The sequence below is a fragment of the Chiroxiphia lanceolata genome, chromosome 12 (genome assembly GCF_009829145.1).
Source record: "Chiroxiphia lanceolata isolate bChiLan1 chromosome 12, bChiLan1.pri, whole genome shotgun sequence".
Taxonomy (NCBI): domain Eukaryota; kingdom Metazoa; phylum Chordata; class Aves; order Passeriformes; family Pipridae; genus Chiroxiphia; species Chiroxiphia lanceolata.
This window is the reverse complement of record NC_045648.1, coordinates 17,984,482-18,008,099: the sequence shown is the minus strand read 5'-3', so window position 1 is coordinate 18,008,099 and position 23,618 is coordinate 17,984,482. Positions and strand designations below refer to the sequence as shown.

At 40.8% G+C, this 23,618-nt stretch overlaps 1 protein-coding gene across 7 annotated transcripts in view; it reads right to left on the bottom strand.

The window, feature by feature from the left end:
• The window catches only part of PEAK1 (pseudopodium enriched atypical kinase 1), a 112,729-nt gene that overhangs the window by 64,534 nt on the left and 24,577 nt on the right, over window positions 1-23,618 (bottom strand). Inside the window, exon 1 of one of the 7 annotated variants that reach the window (XM_032699682.1) lies at window positions 17,070-17,174. The exons of the other annotated variants lie outside the window; for them this stretch is intronic. The gene's annotated coding sequence lies outside the window, so the exon portion shown is untranslated. Of the gene's footprint in view, window positions 1-17,069; window positions 17,175-23,618 lie in introns of those variants that run through there. 7 annotated transcript variants of the gene reach the window in all.

Genomic DNA, 23,618 nt, shown 5'->3' with positions numbered 1-23,618 from the left:
ATGCAAGGAGACAGCACTGTCTAGTTCTTTTGGGCTTTTATTTGTGGGGTGGTTTTTTTTTTTCCTCCTCCTCATCTCTTCCCCTCTGGTATTCTGCTTCTGCGACTTCAAGTGTGAACACATTTGTGTACGACCAATTTGGCAGAAAGAAAAGCAAACTCAAATTATTCATATTATGAAAGCCACAGATAACAAGGAGCAAAGCACTCAGACTTCTGTGCAAAGCAACCACAGCTTGGTGAGCCTGCACAGACCGAGCACCGTGACAGGCAAAGCCATCAACTGCTGAGCAGCATAAGGAAAATGCCCTGACAACGATTACCATAACAAAAACCATTTCTTAGGACCTCTGAAAGGAAGATACTGAAATAGCTCTGCAGATGAGTAGCAACAGGTGAGATGAATATGAACCATCCTAACAGAAAACACACATTATGTGCTTGAAAGTGTACTTCAGGAGAAGGGTAAATGCCCTCCTACTGGAGGTAGATAAAGCAAGAGCCAATAAATTAGCCTTAAACTTGAACTTATGGTTCATCATCTAAATGGAGACATTAGAGATGAGTCAAAAGCTTACTCTGGATGGAGAAAAAATTGAATCATCTTCTCCCAACCTAAATATTACCAAAGAGTTTGTTTTTGCAGATAGGATTAGCTGGAAAGACAAGGTAGGGGAAGAAAAGGAAGGAGAACAGGGCCCTGTCCTCCAGAAGGAATGGAGAGACAACACCACAGTCCTTCGTAGTTTTGTGAACCTCACTTGGCAGCAAAATTTTTTGCATATTATTGAGTTTTTTGAAATAAGAAAAAACAGCCCTGAAGAACAAAGAAATGAGCAAATGCTTCACAGCAGGGAACATCTGCATTTAAAGATTATATTTAAAGTCCCTCCATAAGGTGACACGCTTGTGTAAAATTTTAACCCCTTCCAAACTGCCTTTTTTCCTGGCTAGAAGAGCAGGGGGCTGGGAACTCTGTGGATTCAGGCAGCAGGCTCCAGTTAAAGCAGCTGCCTGGGGAGGGGGCTGGATTTCTCCTCCTTTAGTGCTTGAGGTGGCCCCGTCTCCAGCAGCCTGCAGGATCTGCTCCCAAATCATGGGCACCTCTGGGCACATCCCTATAGAACACCAAAACAGGGAAACATTGCCAGAGCTGCATCCACAGAATAAAATATCAACACTTATGCACATTTTTTAATTTGGGCTGCATTTGTACTTCTGTCCCAGAATTCTGCAGGCTCTGCCCAGCAGGAGCAAAGGTGTCTGCTTGCCATTTGCCTCTCCTTGCAGAGCTGCACTCCAGCAACTCTGGCACAGCTGGGGATGGCAGAGATTCACTGCCACAGTGTTACATAAATCTGGTGTTCCTATGGCTTGTGAGGATCATTGAGGTGTTCTTTAAAACTGCCATCACGTTATATTGTGACACAGAAAGCATTTTATCTCCAACATAAGCATGTTGCATATTAAATGGTAGCTAAGGCAACAGGTGGTACAGAGATCATATATACGGGTGTCATTGTATTCACAAGCAGCTCACTGACTTAAAAAATGCAATTTACCACTCGAAATGAAAAGAATTAAACCACTCTATATTCACTTCTGTTCCAGTGCCCAGTACTACAGATTAATTTACAACATTTTAAGTTAATTGATGAATGTGACATGAAATCCTTCCTTTTAGCTGCTGCTCTGATTAGACAATTAACATTAAATGAAGATGTAGGTAAATCCCTCCATTTTTCCCTTGGCTTTCTGCAGAGACTGAAGGCAGTAGAAGCCCAGTATGAAAAGAGCTGCCATGTGACTCAGTCCCCTTCAAGCTGTCCTCACAAAACAAAGAGCGAGGAATGCTAAACAAATGAATCACAAGCCACTGCTGCAAAACATCCCGACTTTCTAGCAACTGCCAAGGCTGGGAGCAGCTCCCTCTGTCTTGTCAGTCTGAGTGACAGCCCGGGATAAAGGGGCACCTCATTACAAGATTAGTAACACGAAGGCTATGTTTCAAACCCCACCATCTGAATTATGATTGCTGACTGTGTAAGGAGGCAGAAACGGAAGCAAATCCACAAGGAAACAAAGCATCATTTGGGAAGTGTTTTTCCTATTCATGCTGATTGCAAGTGAACTCTTCCCGGGCTGTGAACAACTGGCAGTGCTTTAGCATTCAGTACATGGCCTGATTTTTATCATAAAAACTAGTCCTTGCCTTCAGCTGGCTGTCAGATTTGCCAAGCTGGTGGAATTCTGGCAACATTTGTGCTGTTTAATGTCTCAGCACGTTGTATCTTGGACACAGCCCCCTGTAAAAATACCTAATTATAAATATTCATATTAGTTATCCTTTTTGCATGACACAGTAAAGAGAGGGGAAACAGATTCTTTCCAAATTGACTGTATAAGCAGAGCATAACAACATCTCAGGGTCAATATCCACAGCCAAAGCCTTTCATTAAACCATGGGATTTCCTTCAGCGGAATTCCACAGGCCTCCCTCACACAATGGGTGTGTGACAGCTTTGCCAAAGGGTCACCTGGCACAGAAAATACTGCAGACCAGGATTTCCAGAGATCTCTCCAAAGCATGAGGGGATACTGCTGTCAGTTGTTGCTGAACACTAGAGAGGCTGCATTTTTAAGTGACATCACCCTGTTGTTGGTCAGGTAATACTCTGTTTCCAGAGTAATAACTTCTTCACTTCAAAATGGTCTCCTTGGGCAAAGAAATGCTTCAGACAGAATATATCCACTCCTAAAGGAGACTAGGAAAGGGAATACATCAACAGAGGGAACGTGCAGTCCTTTGCAGATATGTTTTTAATACAAAGTCATGGGTGTACATAGGAGACTCAGAAAAAGAGTTTAAAACTTCTTTTACTTTTTAAAATATTAAATACACGATGAATATACTGTTTAAAATAGAACTGATTCACAGGGAGAAAGGAAGTACTTAATGACTTGCTCATGCTTAAGGACTCTCAAAAACAAGTATCTGTTACTCATGTGTTTGAAGGATTTGCTACTCCTGAGCTGCTGATTTGAAAAGCTTTTGACACAGCAAGATGAAGACACCTCCCCAAGGGCTGCCATGTAAGCTGAAAGCCTGTGTGCTCTCAAACACTCTTCCTTTCATTGAAGAACAGAAAGATTAGCATGAGGAGGAAGAAGAAATAAAAACTTGATTGCTTTGGTTCCGGAGATGAGGTGAAAGTGAGGTTTTCTGGCCACAAGAACCAATGACCCCCAAACTGTCACGTCAGGAAGAACCAGTGGTTGAGTTTGAGACCACCAGGCCCTCAGCTGCACCTCTCCTACTGCAATTTTTATTGATTAATTTTTGGCCTAATATTACAGACCTAATAGCACTGAATCAGAGAGGAAAAAGCAGAAAGAAGACAAAGTAGTACTTAGTCACCCATCCTTATGAATGAATCGTGTAGTACAAACTTCTTACAAAGGAACACCTGGTTTATCAAAGCTTGGCCAAAAGGAACTGCTGGCTGTGGCTCTGGCTGTAGGAGCAGCACCTGTCAGTGGAGCAACAGAAGCCTCCCTCTGCACCATTTTTACTGCTCTGCACTGTAACAAGAAAATCTTCCTCCCTCAACAGCTTTTACTGGTGTTTTACCTTCACAGAAATCCTATGAATAGCTGTTTTCCAGAGGAGGGTTCTGGGCACAGCAACACAAGCTCAGGCAGCATCATGGACACAGGGATACGGGGAGAAGGAAAAGGCAGTGCTGCAGCAACAGGAAAAACTGAAACCAGCAATACCCCCCCCCCAACCCCAAACCCTCAAATGACCTTTTCTGCAGCTTTCTTTCACAAGCTAACCCCCAAACGTGCACTGGGATTACAATTTGAATTTCAACCCACTCCCCCCCCACGCTCCTTTGCTGTGTGCTGAGTTTTATTAGAACCATCTGCGAGATCCTTCCCTTCCAGCTTCTTCTGTCTGTTAATCTGGCAGCTGCACTTTCTCATCTATTCAAAAATCTTTGTTTCAAAGTTGTTGAGACAGAAGGTCTTTGACAGGCTAAAAATTATCTTGAAAATCAATGCAGAAACCACATCATATTCTGTGCTTCACAGATTAAAGGGGAAGAATGGAAGTTGGAGAATATATATATCTTTAATGGGAAGATAAATGAAGGTTTGGGGGATCAAGGAAAATTTTACCAATGCAATTTATCTGACAAAAGCCACAATTTACTGAAGTACTGCAAATTGCCACTGCAGAAGAGTTTCAGGTTCATCATTATCACAGACTGACAGAAGCAGCAGAAATGCACAGAAGTATTTCCTTACAGCAGCTCCTGGCAAAAGGTAAGTGGGAGGAGTGCTAAGAGAAGGAGGAATGTTCATGAAGTAGCAGAGTTCGAGTGATTTTCTGTATAAATGATACAATTACAAGTTTTTGAATACCACATGCTGTGCAATCCTCTTAATTACCCTGTGTGTGGTGCTGCTTAAGTGTCTATCCTTCCGTGTAACCCTCCTAAAACACCCTTGTTCACTTCTGTGTGCAGATGTCCACATTAACACCGTGCTCTGCATCGTGATGGGACAGATTCTACCCCCAGCACAGGGCAGGGCACAGCAGCACTGCTGAAAAATGGCACAAATCCCTGTGGCTTTAATTTATTCTGATATTTTTCTTCTCCAAATTGTTTCTGCAGAAGTGTTGGCCTCCTTGCACAAGAATGGCACAACCTTCACTTTTGCGGGATTAACAGAGAATTTTCTTCCAGATTCTCCAAGTCATTCATAAAACATCCTTTAAGAAAGAAAATTCACTTCAAGTATGAACACAAAATACTGACACTTTTAATATTTAAGGGATACTTCTACTTTTTGGTTTATAATACTACAAACATCTTTCTTTCTGTCGTTGCTATTTCGAAGGTAACAAATAACTGTGGACAACATTCGACTGTCATCAAACGTTTGGGTGTGTATAAATTTGAAGAATCTGTGACATTAACTGAACCTTCTGAAATCTCCCCAGAGTTGCCACAGCACTGGAAATAACTTTCTCCACACAAGCACAGGAATTGCCTTCAACCACAAATCACATCCAAGACGTGCACCTTGCTGTCGTCTGCCGTGACCTTTCTGATTCTGTTTTATGCAACTTACAGCCCACGCCTTCCCTGAGCAAATTCCTGACTCCTCCTTCAACTAAACAAGACCATTTGAAGTTTCTCAAGCACTCTGACTTTGACAAAACTTCCACAGCTTCACACACTGGGATTTGCCATTTTCTTCCCACACTTTCCTTTCAATCCTAATAGAACGTTTTTGGTTTTCCAGTAAAAGCATTAAGCAGGATTTCCAACTGGCCATGAACAAATTGGCTTATCTTCTCCCTTGAACTTTATCATAAACCACAGCAATTCTAATTTTAAAGGCTCTACAAAAAAAGATGCAAATGTAATAATTTGAGTTGACAGATCACGCAAGTAAGACTTAAAAGGTATTTTCTGCACTGGAAACGGCATTATCATAATGTAACTTCATCAATTTTATATGCAAATAAAAAAATTAAAAATAAAGTAGACCTTGAAAAGACTTAAAGAAAATCCATATATTTAAAAAAATAGTATAAAAAAGTAGATCTGGTCTTGAAATATGTCCTGGAATCTCTCAGGAGAATTAAAGGAAATAACCACAGAGTGTGTGTGTCTGTGATCAACGAGGAAGAGAGATTTTATTGAAATACTTAACATTACTTTTGTTAGCAAATACTTCACTCCAGTGGCTTATTAGAAATTTCGATAAAAATAAAATATGTTGTGAAAGTAAGAAAGCTGAACAAAACCAAAGCCTGAGAGAATAAGCTTAAAATTTCTCTTCCCTCTACCCCCGCCCCCATTGTATTGAAAAAAATATCATTTGGATGAATAATCTCTTACAAACCCTCTTTTCAGGTCACCTTTGATCTTTACAGAATATATACATTTATATAAGCCAGAAACAACAAAAAAAACAATTTAAAACCCCCATCTCCACACACAGCCCTATTTCAAAGTATCATGAATATATTAAGCCAAAATTGCAAACAAAGGAATGCTTGGGACCATAAAAAAAAAAAATTACACCCTGCCATAAATGCCATTTTTCTTGCTCTTGAATACATGATGTCAATTCCCTGCTTTCCATTCAACAAATAAAGCTGTGAAATGGCAGTGGATTTCCTGCTCCCACTCTAGGCCTGCATCCAAACAAGCAAACATTAAAACTGTGGCTGTCAGCTCCCAATCCTCTCCCCCACGGGAACAAACACTCACGGATGTACCACGGGGGGTTATCAGAAAATCCTCCTGAATTGTGATTAGAGCAGAAGCTGGCAGATTGGATGGGTGCATGGCATTCTCCTCCTGAAATGTGGTCACAGGAATGAAACAACTTCCCGGGAGCAGAGGCTGCTGTGAGCCTGCTGAACAGTGTAATGCCACACACAGCAGCAAATCCACACTCAGTGGATCAGTGGGACTGAAAGAACTCCTGTGCAGCCACAGTGAGTCCCAGGACAGACACAGCAGGAATCCCAGCACCTCCTTCCCAAAGCACAGCAGATCAATGCAGCCCTCTGCAACCCACAGAACTTGTGGGCACCCCCTGTCTTTAGGCTGCCCCAGGACCAGGATTCACCCTGCAGCCTGTTCCTTCCTTCGGCTAAGGGAGAGGATCCACCTCCTGATCCTCAGTTACGCATCCTGAATTATTAGGAATGACCTCAATGGCTCTGCCAGTGATCCTGCCGTTTCCCTGGCTTGCCCAACACAGCTTCCCAGCTCACTCACCCTTCTCCACACAGAAGTATCCAGCCCAGAAGGCCAACTCAGCTTTAACACAAACCACCCCTGGAGCCCAGAGCCAGTGTGCCCCCGGAGAGAGGGCTCCGGGAGTGGGAACAGCATCCCAGACAATGCTGGAAAATTCCAGAGAGGTGTGGCACTGAGCTCTTCCCACAGCTCAAGCCACACAAAGAAAACTTACTTCAGCAGGAAGCTACAGAGAAATGCTTTAGCTGAAGTTTTCTCATCACTCAGTCAGGAATGCAATCTTTACTTAAATGTTAAGCCATACACATGGGCCATTAGTCAAAGTTCCTTTTCTCTTTTTTAATAGTTTTACCAGTTTTGACATTTTGTAATACTATTATTTCAAGTCTGGTCTGGACTAGAATTCACACATTAGGAAAATGATTTTCGAAAGACTGTGCTAAAATATCTTTCATATATTGCCATCATTTGTCACTTTTACTTAAAAGCAGGTATTAAGATAAATGAAATGGATAAAAAATGGAATACTTCCAAGAACATAATTGATGGTTAAATTAAGCTTGTGACAAGAGCCAATTCACACATTTTGACTTCTCAATGAAGTACCATTTGACCTTGCTCTGAGAAAGGCACTAATGTAATACACAAATCTAAAGCAAGAAACTACATCAGAAAGCAAACTGAATTGGTTGCAATAGCCAGAAGGCAAAGAAATGCAACAAATGGTGAAGGTAAGAGAGAAGGTCAGAAAATGAACATCAGCTCAGTTAAACGACCAGAACTGTAGAGTCAGCCAAGAGAATAAGCAGAGCTTGAAGACAGGTCAAAATGTACAGTGCTCTGAATATAAAATCTGACTGAACACTGACAAACTTGACAAAACCAGGAGTATTTGCTGAAAAGCCACCTTAAGGCAAACAGCACTTGGGGTGACAGTAACACCCCACAGCAAGGGCCTGAGGGCATAGGAAAAAGGCTCTGTGATTCCCTGCTATGCTATTTCTCTCCCCCAAGTATTTAAAGGTACTTCTCCTTGTTCTCACTGCAGTTTAAAAATAGGGATGGAAATCAGCTAGAGCTGTAATAGGGAACTGCAAGTAGCACTTAATATTTCTGAAGTATTAAGATACAGAGTATGCATTTAAATGGCACAAAATTCAGCAAGTGTTCAGTGGTTCAAGATTTTTTTTCTCCCAAAGTTATCTGAAATCCTCTTGCCTGTGACCTGCACACACAGCACTGCACTGTTTGACACCAGCCATTTAACCACTTCACCAGGCAAACTTTGCATGATAACCTGAAGCATTCCCATCTTGCAAAACACTGAAGGAAAAGAAGATTATTTCTTTAAGCTCTCTCTTACTAGAGACAGGTTGGGCATTAGTGGTTTTGGCAGCTGTATTAAACAGCTGCGAGCTGGAAACAATTGGTACCAAGCAATCGGAAACAGGCAGGGACAGAGGACAATACACTGCAAGCATTGCTCCAGTTCTGGTTTGTCAACAGACACATCACAGAGCTGACTGCAGCCTCACCTCCACCAGGGCAGAGCAGTTTCTGAACAAAAAAAAAAAAAAAAAAGTATTTAAAGGATGATACCGAAATTTAGTAGCGAGGTTAATGTAAGAGTTATGCACCTGCATTGATGAAAGTACTTGTATGAAAAGGGAGAATCTGAGCAGCTTTAATTCTAAACTCTCTTGCCAGAGAAAGATGGTTATTTGAAACCTGCAGTTAAAGGAAGATAAGATGGAGTCAAAATAGGGTAGTAAATTACTACCAAAGGAGGAATGCAAAAGGAGACACTTGATAACATGCACAGCTGAAGACCCATGGCTGAGAAACAGTTCACTGGGAATACACAGAAAAGAGGAAAAGTCTAACAGTAGAAATGGGGGAATTCTGGATCAAAAGAACTGCTGCTGGACAGGAACAATTTGCTGGGTTGGTGCAGACCACAGGGCCAAAGGAACATGGCTCAGTCAGATAAAGCAACTGTCCAGGGTGCAGTGACCTCAGTGAATGTTATAGTTCAATAAAACAGTTACCAAAGCTACAGAGAAATCAGTTAAATGCTCCTTTGGAAAATGATTTTATATGTTAGTTCAGAATAAAACTCCAAATAGGAAAAGCTGAAGTAACAAGTTACTTTTTCAAACATTTTACTGCTAAGCACAAATTTAGGGACAGAGGAATCCACTGTCACGGAAAAAGCAGGAGTGCTCCATTTGTGCAGGATAAATTATTCCCTCACAGTATTAATTTACCATAATAGACTTCATCTGAGAAGGGAGGATGCGATTCAGCTGATGACATTTGAAACAACAGAGGTACCAAACTGCAGATTAAGCAAAGTTGCCAAATATCAAAGCTGTTGAGAAGATCAGAAGGATCATAAACACCACAAGGAAAGCCCCAGAGAGGACAGAGTGTTTCCAGGTTGGCAGCAGCCTGGCAGATCAGCCCCACAGTCCAGCTCGTCCATTACCCTGCTCCTGGCAGCGACCCAGACCGTAAAGGCAACAATTTCTCCAAACCCTCTCCCATCTCCAGCAATTTGCATCCTAGAGACTTCCTGTAAAAGAACTGGGGTCTCTCTACTTCATATTCTTGCATGGAATTTTCCTTCATAAATTTATCCAATTGCCTTTTGAACCCATTTTACATCCACAACATCCTGTGGAAGGACATTCCACAGCTTAACGGCTTTGTCTCGAGCACCTTTGTGTGTTTGTTTTGAGCTGCCAGGTTCTTGTAAGAAAAAAAACAAACAAAGCAGATAAACTTGCTCCTTTGTTTCACCTCTATTTACTTTTTCCTATGCCATTAGGATCTGTGATTTCTTCTACAGGTCCCCTCAACCTGTCTTGCCATGGGAAATTGTAATCATGCCAGTGGATGCTGCTCCATACCTCCAGCTTTCTGCCCTACATTCTTCTTCTGCATTCTTTTCAAGTTAGACTGTGCCATATTCAGAAGCTTTTGAGAAGTGGATTAAAGAATTCTCGAGCAGTGAGAACAAAGAGGCACGTTTAAAGGTAGAGAAAATTTGAGGAAAGAACACAGACAATAAAAGAAGGTTCACTGTAATTCTATGTATTTACAAGCAGCAGAACTGTTCAAGCATTATTAAAAGAAGATTTAAAATAGGGAACAAAGTTTAAGATTTGTAGTAGAAATCAGCTTTTTTTCCTGTGCCTTCACGCTTTACAGAGCTGAAATAATTTCTGTGCGCTCTGTTTCCCCCTCAAATGAGCACTTTACTACAGTTTGCAACTTTTCTACCCCATCTATAAAGGGACAACCCTGCTAGAGGCAGGCACTAATGAGACTTTGTATTCTAACTGCACTGATATTTAGCAGGGGAAAAAAAAAAAAAGAAGCAAAGGCAGTGAAACAGATTGCAAATAAATGGGACAGTGGGTGGTGGTAACGGAGGCTGAAGAATGATTATTAGTCATCTTATACTTTTAAAATTGTAAGTGCAATACCTGGATCCCACTTCAATTTTCCAGTATTAAAAGCCAACTGGGATCTTTTATCACCCAATTCCAGAAGCACGGATTATTCCTGAAACACTGGAGCAAGTGCACGGGTCAGTCTGTGAACACGGGCTCCCCTCAGGCCGCCGCTGCCAGAGCTGAGGCCCAGCGGAGCCACCTGGTACAGGTAAAGTTGCTTTTCTCACCTTACTGCTGGTGGTAGAGCAGGAAACAGCTTGTGGGAAGGTTTCTTTACTAAAGGAGTAGTCAAGGAATTCCAGCTGAGGTCAGGTAAGGCCGCTACAAGTTCATTCCCCCTCAGACTAGAAGAGGTTTCAAAGCCAACCCCCGGCAGGCCCTGCACTCACATTCCCAGCTCTGCTCCTCTGGGGAAGCTGCTACACGAGGGCGAGGGCAGAACAAAGAGTCTGGTCCTTCCACACATGGATATTGTTCATCTGCTGCCACAGAATTAACATTTTTGAGAAACAGCCCACTTCTCACCCCCAGCACGTATCTCGAATACCGAAGTCTATTCTTTTAAAAAAAAAAAAAAAAATAAAAAAAAAAAAAAAAAAAAAAGGCAAAAAGAAAAATCCCAGAGGAGGCACACATGAAACACATTCCATGTTATTGCATCCCCAGGCTGTGGAAGCCCACAGAGGAATTTTAGATCACGACTGTGCTCGCAAATGCCCTAAGTTGCATCAAAATGTTGGCTTCCATTATTTAGTTAAAAAAAAAACAACAACCAAACCTGCAGGTGTCGTTCATGAGAATATTTTAATTTTTGTAGTCTGCCCAAGCAATCTCAGGCTTTTCGTTGTTGTTAAGTTACATCAAGCGTATTTCAGATTTTCCCAAGAGTAAGACAGAACAGAGGGAAAAATAATGCTTATATATATATTTATATAAATATATATGTAAGCTTTCCTGCTTAGAAATTCATTTTATAATTGAACTTTGGTGGCTGTAAAATTTTTGCCTTCATAAAATCCTTCTAATCTGGCACAGTTATGAAGGTTTGGGGGGAAAAAAAAAAAATCCATGTTTGCATTTTCAGTGGACTGCTCAAAGTGTTGATAAAATCCAATATTTACTAATGACATTTCAGGACATGGGAATCAGGGAAAGGGTATTTGCCCTAGATCAAAGCAGGTCAAGACTGGAAGAAATACAAGCTTTCCCACATACAACTGTTCTTGAAAACAGGCAGATAAACAGAAGAAAACTCACTTATATTTGCACATCATGTACTTCTAATATTTTAAAACTTTTCAGCATATGTGACTCCATAAACTTAATGCTGCTATGAACAGCTACAGTCCATGGGCAGCCAGTGGAAATAAAAGGAGTGTATAATGGCAGTTTGCAGTGGGGATTTTTTCCATCTCCCCACTGCCCATTCTGCATAAACCGATCAAAGTCTGATGCTCTGCCACAATTTTCCCACTGTAATCTGCTGCCTATTATTCTCTCAAACCCCATCTGCAGGTCATTTTTCTATCAAATGAGCTGGTTAAAATTCCCTCTCCCTCTTCATTTAAACCTAGGGGAATTTCAAATAGTCCAGCACTACCTGACAGGAATTTATTTTAACCATTATTTAAAACACCAATGGCTTTGCATTGCTGCAGCTTAACAGTCCTGATGGGTTTCATGCACTCTCCCTCTCCTTTATCTTCTCTGACACAGGCATTACCTTCCTGGCTGCCCAAATATGGCTCAGAGAGTCATTTCCATTATTCCCTTTTAGATTCAGACCTGTTTCCACACGGAATTTTGAGCATTACACAAAGTTTCTACAGACAAAAAAAAGCACATACCTTTGTGAAAATAGCTGTTTAACATGCAAAAATATTTAGAAATGTATACTAAGGTAAACACAAATCCTCTTTCCCTTTATAATAGGAGAAATTTGGAGGTGATTTTCCTTATGTAAGGGATTCAAAGTGATTATTCCCTTATCTTTGAGGAAGACAGTAATTATAAATAAAAAATCTGTGTATGCATATTGAACTGAAGTTGCTCTATAAGATACCCATGAGGAGCCTTCTTCCTCTCCTGTGTTACAGCAGCCTGCCTAACAGTGAATTGAATCATCAGACAAGCAGAAAGAAGGGAAAAGGAGTATTCTAATCTTCTGATCTTCTCCCTCTATCCTGGTATTCAACAAAAACTCAAGCCGAATATCTGGATTTCAGAGGGTTTCCAATGTAACTGTGCATCTTGGCTTGCTTTCTCCCTTCTGACAAGTTGAATGCAACCTTAATTGGGTTCCTCCTCAGTGCAATATACTCCCTAATGACTTTTTTCTAGTTCTCACCATTAATTATGATATAAAAATTACTTAATTCCAGTAACTTTAGGCTTGTCACAGGTGACAGCACAGAAATCAGCCTTTGCAGCAAGGCCCACACCAGGGCACTGCTGTGAGCACTGCACACATAACACAGTGTTAATGCTACAGGCAATGCTCCTTATCTGCATCACCTCTTTCATTAAAGTGAAGTTACACAAGGCTGCCCTTGGAGATGAAAGACAGGATTCACTCCTTTCCCTGCCTTTCCTGTCAGCCATGCCCTTTTGCTTCCTCTTCTGTGCCCATCCACTCCCTAACACAGCAGAACACTCTCTGTTCTCGCCAGGTTCGTGTTCTGCTGAGTTAAACAGCTGACAAAGATCTGAGGTGGCAGCACCAAGGTGGGTGGGGAGGAAGGGGAAGGGCAGAGTGCTCAGGAACTTCTTTAGCAGCAGCAAGTTCTAGACTGGATTGTGTCTTTACAGGGAACTTCACTTTGAGGATACTCTTCCAAGCCACACAGGAGTACACACACTCACACTGTTTAATTGTGTGTTTGTCTCTAGCATTAAAGGAAAATAAGTATGAAACCAAGAGGAATATTTGATCCATGAGGAATCCTTCTCCTCCTCATTTGCCCTGACAGACCCAAAGCTGAGTCAGTGGAGCAATGTGCACATGAACACTGAGAAACTGCTGGTGTGGCTCAGTGGGTTGGTCCCCTCAAACATGGGCTGCACAAAAGTGACCAATACCTGCAGTTCAAGTATCACCTTCTTCAGTGCTCCTCGAAGAGGCTGCAACCTGCAAACCTACTGGCTCACAGGAACTGCACCAGGAAAGCTCACTGCAGTGAACTTCAGCTATCAAGGAGTTTGCCTGAGCCTCATCAGCATCACTAGCACAGGAATGCTTTCTTTACTCAAGAATACTGTGTTGATTTAATTTAACCTAATTTAACCTGACCTGGGCTAAGTCAACAGGAAGATCTGAAACAAACACCCTGATCATGTTTGTGGTCTGTCTTATTTTGTGTGCCCCATTTACATATCACTTACTTTTAGGTAAAACCTTGATTTTTAGGCTGTGGCTCCATTATAACTTTTCCCAGCAGAAGAACAAACTTTAACAACTCCTACCTTTCCCCCCACCACCACCTCAGCTGTTTGTTCCCAAGCCAGCACAACCTCTCAAGACCTCATGGCTTTATGCTGGCAGTTGGTATTTTTGCAGGGTTTTGCTTCTCCAGCTGAATCATTTCCCTGGTTGGGTTTCCCACGTGGGTGTGTGCTGGCACAGCACAGGAGGCAGCACAGAGTGGGAATGAATGGCCAGGAAAGGACAGAAGTGGAGCTTTCCTGGACTGCAGTGCTACTGTAGATGCAAACCCCAGCTTTAACTTGCTTTCTGCTCTCCACATGAGATAAGCTACAGAAACATTAAGAGATGGGAAAGAGGAACCTTAACCTAAAAATGAGGGAAGGATACGGCAATGATGAGTAGGGAGGAGATTCAGAGTAGAAGCATTTAAATGGTTCAAACTTGAGATGACAGCTTTTAAGCATTCCACAAGTCACAAAAATTCTAAGTTCCATAGAAAAATTTCAACACACTTCATTTTGCCAATGCAAATACAGTATTTCCTCTCAAAACCTTCAGAACAGTGCCATGTAAAGTTCCCAAACTAATGATTTACTACTGAATGCTGAAAAACATTTCCAGATTTTGTTAAATTCCAAGTTTGGCCATATTATCCTCCCAACCATACAAAAAGAAATATCTTGTTTGTCAATAATGCCATTATTGAATGGTATCATTCAGTAAATTCATGAAAAGAAATACCAATTTGGTTAAACACAAGAGTTAAGAAAATGCCTTAGTTTAGGATAAAAAGTGGCTTTGGAAAAAGATAGGGATGGATGTGGAATTCAGTATTTCATTTCTGAAGACAATATGCTTTGGTGTTTGCCAGTATGTTCTCGAGGATGCCAAAGTGCTTCTGGATGAGCTACAGAGGAGCTGAGCAACATCTTGGCAGTTGCTCCAGCAAGCACAGAACTTGTGATCTGAGGCTGTTCCATACCAGCAGGCATCAAGGCCCATGAATGGAAGGGTTTTCCAAGTTCCCAGTAACCACTGCAGTTCACCAGGCAGGGAGGTGGGACAGACAGACACCTGGAACCCAAGTACAAAAACCCTTCCCAATCCTCCAGAGCCCGTTAGCTCGGAAGGTGAACATTCCCACAGCTCCCTGCTTCTGAGAAAGGCTGTGTGGCCAACTGCCCCCGAGCTCTGTGTGCCCACAGGGAATACATACAAGTTACTGTAGGCTTAGGAAATGATCCAGCAATAAATCTAGGCAGAAATCCTTTACAGTCCCATTTAAAAGTTCGACGTTAAAATTACTCCAGTAAGATGTTTGTACATCATCACAATCTCATAGAAGCTTTGCAGAACACACCTGACTGCTGTGCTTCTCAATGATAAATATCCTGACAAAAAACCCCAGAGACAGACCAACCCAAATGCCACATTTAGGTTAGTGCTACAACGGGCCACTATTAGACTCCTATGGCCCCTTTGCCAACATATAAAACCAATAAACTTTTAACAAACATCAGCATTTAACACATCATCTAAACTGGGCTGTCCAAAAATAGTTGTCATAAACTACAGAGTTTTATGCTAACACTAAGTTTTGATGACTAGTCTGGTTCTTTTATTCCACCAAACTGAAAGCACAATGGACATAACAGCTGATTGCATGCTGGAAACTACAGTTCTGCTGTTAACTAATCCTCGGAATCTCAGCACTTCTAAGCAGACAGTGGGGGAAGGTCCCATGCTTATGACTCATGCTACCATTTTTTCTCTCCCCTATTGTTTTGCAAATTCTCTGCTTAATCTAAAATCCATTTCAACTAGAAACTTCCAGGCTCAGCGGAAAGCTGAAGATAACATATTCCCAACGAGTGATGTTTCAAAAGGGTGTTGTATCTACAACCCTTTAAATCAATCTAAACCTGGGCTGGCACGGCCCTGCCCTTGTCACTGGCTTCTGAGCTTCTGCCCCGTCCTGTGTATGCACAGGGATGGTCCCACAATCCCATGGAGAGCAGCTCAGGGAGCTGATTGAGCTGGAAACCATGCAAGTGCCACCACAAGGAGCAGGAGTGATACAGGAGATGTCACACGATAAGGTTGTGGCAATCCAGACTCAGACAGTGGAGATTTATATATTTATATATTTATACCCCCAAGAGTCATTAATCAATCTGAACGAGCCGTGTCTTAAAGGAAATGGGCACTCTGAGCTTCGGGTTTCATTTTAAGGTATTGATTTATGTCCCTGAAACATTTTAAATCTGTACATTAGCAGAAAAGTTATCCTACATATACCAGTAATATATTCTCTTAATGGGATACAGAATAATGAAATTTTGTCTCCCTAGATCTTTAAGAGCAGATTCCAACTTCAAGGATGGTGAGTTCAGGCAGGATAACTCCCGTTTGCTCTGCCTGATGGCTGACAGTAACACTTTGAAGCTGGTTTTGATAATATCTAGGATACTACAGTAGCCAAACTCAACTCCAGGACTCTTTTCTGCTTCATTGCTTTAGCTTTGCTTAACAGCCCATTTTTGCGTGGCAAAACAGTGGTAGAAATTGCAATATATTTATGAAGATGTGCTAAATAAAATGTGTATTGCTTTTACAAGAACATGCTTCACATAACATCAGTTATAACAAAAAAATCTCCCGGGTCTGTAAGAGCAGTGAGAGGGACACAAGACAAGATTCCACCTACTTCCCAGTGACAGCTTTTCACGCTGGGGACCCCACGGCATAAGCCCAAACACCCACACTTTAATGCACAGCATGCCAAACCTTTTAACATCACCTTTCCGTGCCAAGCATTTCTATCAGCCTACCACCCTTTTCCAGACAGGAAATTCCCACCAAGTCATCAATAATACATACAGTCAGCCATCAGTCCACCTACTAATGAGCAGCTTGAGCACACAGCGCCTATTCAGAGAAATCAGGTCTGGAAGATGAGAGCACAGCCCTTAATAATTTACAAGACCCATTAATCTTTTCCCAAAAGACAAACAAGAAGAATGTGATATCTACTCAGATTTCCAAACTAAACTGAGATACAGCATTTCAGAAGCCATTAGGATCTATTGGTCAATAAATACTCTCCGAATGTTCTACCGTGGAATAACCTGTCAGCCAAAGAACCATCCATCTTAAAAAAGCCCACATTATTAGAGACAAAACATCAGGAACCTCAAGAAACTTGTACTGCTGAAAATTAGATAAAAAAGGTTTGAAAATTATTCAATATGGGCAAGGCTAAAGATCTTTAGAATTTGCTATTTTAAGCAGACAAAACCAGTCCAGTCTGGTTGTGCATCGAATAAAACACCAGCCCTCTACAAATGTCAACTGTGCCCAGGGACAGAATTCACATCCAACATCAAATACTCACTTTGGCAGCACAACACAGAGAACCAGAAGAGAGGAAAAGACAGCCTATGGTCTTGTCCTGGGACTAAACACTCAGTTCTGTACTTGGCCAAGCAGATGATCCATATTCCCACCAGGCATTACTTGCACAGGGCAACACTGGGATTGGCTGGTAAGAGTATCTGGAAAGGAATTATTATTATTATTATTATTATTATTATTATTATTATTATTATGCAATACTTAGGTCTACTTGTGATGGCCAGATTTGCAGTGTCTGAAACCCAACAAAAACAACCCTAACACACAAATTGCTTGGTTTTCTTGGTGCCTCCTGCTATGAAACTGCCTTTCTCTCTGCACAAACACTCACTGGCAATGAGGGTTTGCATACAGAGGGCAGTGATCTAATTAGATCTCCATTTTTATCTCATCCCATCCTTGGTTTTGAAGTCTTCCTAAAGGAGATAATGTAAATGCTGGAGTAGTCATGCTCTGTGGGAAAGGAGAAGGTCCTGTGCTCTTCCCCAGCTTTGTTAAGCAGGAAAAGGAGCCGGGGAGCTTTAGGTGCTCCACCTCATTTCTCACTCCATTTACATTAATCATATGGGTCTTGGAAGAGATTTTTTTTTTCCCCAGATGCTGCATATGAGCTATTGTACCTTCCTTCCTTATCTACATGACTAGGGAGCTCTGCCTTCCACCTGTGAAATCAACAGGCAGAATTACTACGTGTTAAAAATGCCTAAAAAACAGATGTGCCCTGGAGCCCATGCCTGTCACATTCCTACAAAAAGCAGGACATAAACCACCATTTCACTGTAGATCATGCTGAAATGACAGTAATTAAGGAACATGCTATTTCCTTAATTACAATTTCCTTTTTATAAAATGTCCCTTTACTCACACCAGTTCCTATTACAAGCAGTGAACCACAGCACTGGGCTGCCTTGTCAAAGCTCAGTGTGTCTGATACTTGTTCTTTCCTAAAGTTCTCTCTTACCACACTCAGATTTACCTTCCACTTAAGGCTTTAACACAGTGTGCCATAATACAGGGAGTGTTCAGCTGATCAGGCTGTTTGATAACATTTTGGGACTACAAGGAGAAAAATCGTTACTTAAAATTAAAAAACAGAAGAACCATGAATTAAAACAAGGGATAACTATAAATTCCATAAATAGGCAGTACTGATACAGATAATCAAATGAAAAATTATTATTTTCCCGTAACCAGAGTTTGTACTGAGGTTTTGGATTGCATATTCTTTTGAAACAGGACACAAAGTTTAAGAAATACATGGTATCTCTTCAGATTTTGTTTTGCAACTAGAGTGTATCCTTAACGCTTAAACCTAACTAAATTCAGACCAACTAATTCCAGGCAGTCAAAAAAACCCACATCTTAGAAGAAAGGTGATCTGATGGGGCAAAATTATTATTTCAGGGTATGATCTGGGACATGTTGAAGATTAAATATTAGCAGCATATGCTCATGGAAGGAAAATCAAAAGAAGGCATGTTAAGAAATACAGGTTTTCCTTCTGGCTTTCGTGAGGTTATATCAAGTTCATTATGTATAAAAACTTAAAAATAAAAATTTTCACATATTAATTTGTCAGACCAACACAACAATGCCTCAGCCAATAAACATCACTCCCTGACCCAACCGGTCCTGTCTAATTAAACATTATTCCTATTTTAAAAGAAAAGGTTACTAACCTCTGTTCCTCATTGTCTTTAAAAGCAACAATTTGGATGGAAAAGCTGAAGTGTAGCTGCTAGTTTAAAGTGCCTCCTGCCCTGATCCAGCTCTGGAAAATTTGCAGTGTGACAGAGGCTGGGAGTCAGTGTCCTGACAGTGCTCCTGATGCTCAGGGACACTCACCCTGTCCCACCCCACAGACAGATGGATATACAGAATTAGGGTGTACAGTGGATGGAGTATAAACACTGTGAGAAAAGCAAGTATTGCCAGATTAACCCTGGCATTGTGAACATTAAGAAATCTTTAAAGTTACTTTTAATCAAAACTGAAAACAGTACTAGTGGAATTTATCTGGACACGTATTCACTGGCTCCATATTTCAGTTCCAACATACAAACCTTTTTTTTTTCCACAGAAAAGTGCTTTTCTAATATACAGAAGCAAAAGAATTTTTGAGAGACCATTCAGTTTCCAAAGAGACCATTAGGATCAGTTTTCCATTCTAAACAGAAATTCCTATCTTCTCAAACAGCTCCAGCTCCTCCAAAATAACCAAACCATCCTGAGCTTTCTAGTGTACTCACCTGCCAAAAGCAACAAACACTTCTAAAGGAGGAACAGCAGAAAACCAAGAAGTATTCTTTAATGGCAGCAAAGTTTGAATGAGTGAAAATTACTGTTGCTTTTTCTGGAATGACAATTGTCAAAGGTATGGCACAGAAATGTTCTTTTTTTAAATTAGGCTACTAAGATGAGCTGCCTTTCCCCATTTGTTTTTTCCACAGATCTTTAAAGATTTGCTATCTGCAAGTTAGAGATTATCTGTGTTAACACTTTAAAGATTCATATCTGTGCATGTGAATGCTATTCAGAATTTTCTACATCAGTATCTCCCAAAGTTTTGAGGTTTCTATCTCGAAGTCTCAGTCCTCAGTAAATTTTATTTGCACATTCCATTATCAAGTTTTTAATTTAAAGTCTTAAAAGACAACACACTCCTGTCAGGCATTTCCTATCACACAATTATGGGCCACAAAAACCAGGTATTTTATGGTATATGCAGTCAAGAAACACAAATACCACATATGCTTATACAGAATGGAGTGTAACTGTGCTCCAGAGTATCTCACCTTTCCCCTTCCCAGCCTGACACTGCCCAGCAGGAATTTGTGCAGTTGGGAACCTTGTTTTTCATATGTGCTCCTCTCCCCAGGCACTCAAAGTTTTACAACAACTTTCTCATTCGTAACAGTCAGAACATTTTGCCTCTAGACCACACACAAAATGCACAGCTCGACATCTCGGGTGTTCTGAAGGCTACAAGATGTGCTGGATAAATTACAAAGGTCTCCAGGACCTGCCCAGCTGAGAGTGCCAGAAAGGCCCTTTCAGTCCAGCTGCAGTGGGACACAGCATTCAGAATGCACATTGATTTTCCTGGAAGTCACAGCACAGAAACATTAACTCACAAGGTGCACACAGAATACAGGACATAAGTTATCCATGAAGAGCCCCAGGTTTTGTCACAGACAGGTAAGAAAGATTACACGTACAAACTACTCTTCCAACTGCCTTTCAGGCCAGTATTTTTCAATACTAACATTTCATTAGGTACTTCCTTCATTAAGACACTGACCATCTTTATTTCCCTTTCTGAAACCACAGGGATTTTATTTATTTTTTTTTTTAACAGGGCAAGGTATGTATTCCCTGAGGATCTTAAGTTACTTCATCACTATAGATTAATTTTCTCCAGTCTTACTCCTTTACAACTCATTCTTCTGTTCAAAGAGATTTTTCTCCCTCAGTGAAAAACTAACATAACATCAAAGCTGTAATGCTATGTTTTTTTCCATAGTAAAAGAAAGTGATATGGGAGATACCAAGGGTTTTTATACTGGAAATTTGTACAGTATTTTGTGATATAATTTATGGCATGAAACCTTACTCTGACATTTTTTATGATTTGCAATTACTGTATTTACCAACAAAATGAAATCTCTAAAATATATGTAATCTTTATAAAAAAAACCCCTGATGTTAAATTCTCAATTTTAAACATAACACAATGTAAACTCCTCTGCAAATGTCAGTCTTTTTATCTGTAGACACACACAAGCTCATGTCTGGACTTCTACCTCTCTCCTCTGGTGAAGTAAGCACTGAAATCAAGTAGGAAACATTCTGAGGCACAATTGTTGAGCTGTTCCCGAGGGACAGTTACAGTTTCATGGCTTAATCACTCCAGCTTTCTATTTTGTTAATAACATAGCTGAATAAAAATGATCTGATGCTACTTGTGTGTTCATTTTAATGAGTCCCTGGAAAGAAACGCCTACGGTGAAGCATGCCCAGATCTCCTGAATCAGTGGGAAAAGTTCTGCACAAGGATTAGAAATATCTTCAGTTTCTATACACCAATAACATCTTTTCAATCCCGAATACCTACTCTGCTCCAAAGGGGAAAAAAAAAAAAAGTTTTACAGAAAGTTTCTTAGTTAAATATGAAAATCAGTGCCTGAGCTAACATAATCCTCCAACCCCAGCTTCCCCTTCCAAATCTTAGCATATTAATCTCCTTTCCTTTTAGCTGCTCCAGTTCTTGCATAACAATGCCATTTCCTGAATTCAAATCTCCACAAATAAATCTTAAAGCTGAATAATACATTATTAAGCCCTATGAATATTCCCTTAAGCAGGGCATCCTTAAAAAACTGGGCTACACTGTCACAATTCAGCATCATTTTTTCTCCACACTTTCAGAGTAAGAATAAGAAGTACTGCAGCAGCCAACAACCTAAAAATCTTACTGAAACATAAAACTGCTACCCCTCTGCAGAGGAGATTTTTAATAAGCTACCAATATTTTGTTTAAATCCTCATCTCTCCACACAGTAGTCATTTATTTCTCTGTGGATATGGAATTTGCACAAAGGGAAATCCTGTACAGGTATTTTTAAGGGAAGGAGAACTACATCACATCCCTCACCCTCCTGCACAACATGAAGCCACACACCTTTCCTGAGCATTCAAACCATCAACGTTCAAACATTAACCTAAATGATTATTCTGCTAAAACATTAAAATTAAAAAAGTATTGTACCTAAGAAAGACGCTCAGTTTTGCTCTGCTCCTTTCCTAGTGCAAATGCTCACTTGAGGCTCAAAACAAGTGTGTAATTACTGTGTTCGAGCTCCTGCCTGAGCCCAGGCTGGAGACTCTGTGCATGAGATAATACCTGAGATGTGCTCCCTCACGTGTGACTTGCTGGATGCTGAGGCCAGCAGCTGATGGCAAAGCAGAGTGCAGGTGGACATGGTCCACAGGACACTTCTGACTAAGAGTAGCTCAACCAAAGAAAAAACAAATCATCCTGAAGAGCAACTGCTTCAGGGGGAAAATGTACTGGATGTCAGAGGGCAAAAATTATTTCACAATTAGGTCTATCAAAGCAAACTCATTATCACAGTTGTATGATCTGCTCAACACCCCTGAGATAGCTCTTCTCAAAGGGCCTTGAGAATACAAACAGTATTATTAAGAAAAGATTAATTACCTGCTGTAGCTTAAACATTTTAAAAATGTCTTTGTAGTAACTCCCATTTGGTGAAAAACACCAAATGATATCCAACAGGACAAGACAGTGTTTTGCACATTGAAACTATACAAAGTCATTGCACAGGGAACAATAAGCAAGAAACTGAGATACAAAAGGACCCAACCTGTCAATGTTTTTAGTGTGGCTTGGTGGCAAGAAACCTTTTTTTTTTTTTTTAATCAGGCACACAGCAATATGCCTACAGCCCTGCCCCAAGGCATATTGGAATATCTAATACACTTCCTGATGGAGCCAGTGCTCAGCACCTTCATCACCTCAGTTATTTAGTGTAGTGAGCGAATGCTGAGACCTGAGCGTGCCATGGCAGGAAGAAATGCCAGGCAGGGGAAAGAGCTGAGCCAAACCCACCCTGTGCCAGCCCAGCCTAAGCAGCACTTTCCAAAGGAACGAGGAACAGAAACCAATGCCATTTCAAAAAAAAAACAACTGAGCTTGAAAATTTACAAACCAGGAAAACAGCCTCGCAGCTCCTGGAGTGGTGCCACTATCACCAGCATCTCGTCACCTCCCTTCCCATGCCCTCTCTAAGTCCTCCAAGATGAACCTGAGAAATCAACTGAAAGGGAAGTGAAGAATCTAGAATGACAGATTAGATCTTAAGGTATAACTATCTAACAAAAAAAAAAAAAAAAAAAAAAAGGAAGCCTAAAACAAACCCACAGTTTAATCCACCATAGTTCAGCTCACTGTGTTACACTGACACCTCTAATTCCGGTATTTTACACATCTTTACATCTGTATCAAACTTGTAATCTGAAGTTAAAAATTGGGCAAAAGTTATGCAGTCTGAATACAGCAGTGTAAAAACATTATGAGCAATAGAGCCTTTTTTAGCTTGCTGAGGTACAAAATACGTTTGCAAGCTATTCTGCTCCAAAACATCCAAAGTTATGCAGTAATAAATTTACTTACAAAATGTTTAAGGCCAAGCTTTTGGAGCTTTGTTTTTCTCTTTAAACAGTACAGAAGCAGCTAAGCCTGTGAGCATGATAACAAAGTATTTCTTAAGGTGCAGATTTACAATCTGTGTAAGAAGATAAAAATCTGCACTTTTGGTCAAAGGGACTATCCTGCCACTTCTTTGGCAGCTGTAGTTGATGAAAGTGCTCCTGGGTTGTATTATCAGCTGGATAGATGTGCTTCCTAATCTGGCTGGAAACTAATCCCCCACACAGGAAATTTCCAGACAGATTGGGAACTGGGTTCAGCTTGGTCACATCTGCACAAGTGCTGATGCTGCTGAGA